Genomic DNA, 2,441 nt, shown 5'->3' with positions numbered 1-2,441 from the left:
TGTCTTCCAGAGTGGTTGCACCATTCTACATTCCCACCAACCATGAATAAGTGTGCCTCTATCTCCACATCCTCTCCAGCACTTGTCATTTTCTGTTTTTTGGATAATGGCCTTTCTGATAGGTGTGAGATGATATCTCATTGTGGTTTTGATTTGCATTTCCCTAATAGCCAGTGAAGTTGAGCATTTTTTCGTTTTTGAGCCATTTGTAATTTCCTCTTCAGAGAAGTGTCTGTCCCTGTCTTTTGTCTGTTTTATAATTGGGTTGTTTTTCTTTCTGTTTTTGAGTTGTAGGATCACTTTATATATTCGGTATATTAAAACCTTGTCTGATAATGTGATTTCCAAATATTGTCTCCCATTGGTTGGCTGTGTTTTTACTTTTCTGATTAACTCCTTTGATGTACAAAAGTGTTTGATTTTGAGGTGATCCCATTTGTCTATTTGCTCTTTGGTTACTTGTGCTTTGGGTATAAGGTCTAGGAAACCACATCCTATCACAAGATCTTTAAGAAATTGCCCTACATTTTCTTTTAAGAGTCATATGGTCTTAGTGCTAATGTTTAGGTCTTTGATCCATTTCAAGTTAATTTTTGTATAAGGTGTGAGATAGGAGTCCTCTTTCATTCTTTTGGAAATGGATATCCAGTTCTCCAAACAACATTATTGGAGAAGCTGCTCTGTTCCAGTTGCTTTGGCTCCACTGCCTTATAAAAGATCAATCGTCCGTAGATTCGAGAGTCTATTTCTGAACACTCGATTTGATTCCATTGGTCAGTATAGCTATCCTTATGCCAGTACCATGCTGTTTTGAGCACTGTAGCTTTGTAATATGCTTCAAAGTCAGGTAGTGTGAGACCTTCCACTTCCTTCCTCTTTCTCAAGATATTTTTGGCTATTCAGGGTACCTTGCCCTTCCAAATAAATTTGGTTACTGGTTTTTCCATTTCTGCAAATTAAGTTGTTGGGATTTTAATTGGTATTGCATTGAATCCATAAATCAGTTTAGGTAAGGCTGACATCTCAATTATATTTAGTCTTCCAATCAATGAACATGGTATGTTCTTCCTTTTCAGGTCCTGTTCAATTTCTTTTAGCAGTTTCTTATAGTTTTCTTTGTAAGGTCTTTTGTGGTCTTTGTTATGTTTATTCCTAAATACTTGATTCTTTTGGTTGCTATTGTTAATGGGATTTTTTTTTTATTTCTTCCTCTTGTTGCACATTACTTGTGTATAAGAACACTGCAGATTTTTGCGTGTTGATCTTGTAGCCTGCCACTTTGCTGTATTCATTGATCAGTTTTAATAGCTTTGCTGTAGATTTTTGTGGATTTTCTACATATAGAATCATGTCATCTGCAAACAGTGAAAGTTTTACTTCTTCCTCTCCAATTTGGATACCTTTTATTTCTTTGTCTTGCCTAATTGCTCTAGCTAGAACTTTCAGTACAATGTTGAATAACAATGGTGAGAGTGGGCATCTGTATCTTGTTCCTGTTCTTAGAGGGAAAGCTTTCAGTCTTTCCCCGTTGAGTATGATGTTAGCTGTAGGTTTTTCATATATTGCCTTTAACATATTGAGAAAATCCCCTTCTATTCCTATCCTTTGAAATGTTTTCATCAAGAAAGGATGTTGAATTTTGTCAAAAGCCTTTTCTGCATCGATTGAGATGATCATGTGATTCTTCTGCTTTGATTTATTGATGTGGTGTATGACATTAATTGATTTTCTTGTGTTGAATACACCTTGCATACCAGGAATAAACCCCACCTGGTCATGGTGTATAATTCTTGTAATGTGCTGCTGGATTCAATTTGTGAGTATTTTGTTGAGGATTTTTGCATCTATATTCATTAAAGAGATTGGTCTAATTTTCTTTTTTTGTAGTATCTTTGTCTGATTTTGTCATTAGGGTGATGCTGGCTTCATAGAATGAGTTGGGTAGCTTTCCTGCCACTTCAATATTTTGAAGAGTTCGAGCAGGATTGGTATTAATTTTTTCTTGAATGCTTGGTAGAATTCACATGTGGAGCCATCTGGCCTTGGGCTTTTCTTTTTTGGGAGCTTTTTGATGACTGACTCAATCTCTTTACTTTGATTGATTTGTCGAGGTTGTCTGTTTCTTCTCAGACCATTGCTGTTTTTTTATGCTTTTCTAGGGAGTTGTCCATTTCGTGTAATTTGTCTAGTGTATTAGCATATAGTTGTATATAGTATCTTCTCATTATCTCCTTTATTTCTGCAGGGCCAGTAATTATGTTTCCCTTCCTATTTCTAATTACATTTATTTGCATCTGCTCTCTCTCTTTCTCTCTCTTTTTTTTTTTTTTTTTTTTTTTAGCTTAGCTAAGAATCCATCAACTTCATTGATTTTCTCAAAGAACCAACTTCTGATTCTGTTGATTCTCTCTATTGTTTTCCTGTTCTCAGTTTCATTTATT

This window comes from Choloepus didactylus, chromosome 5 (assembly GCF_015220235.1).
Source record: "Choloepus didactylus isolate mChoDid1 chromosome 5, mChoDid1.pri, whole genome shotgun sequence".
NCBI lineage: Eukaryota > Metazoa > Chordata > Mammalia > Pilosa > Megalonychidae > Choloepus > Choloepus didactylus.
Note: the sequence above shows the minus strand (reverse complement) of the source record.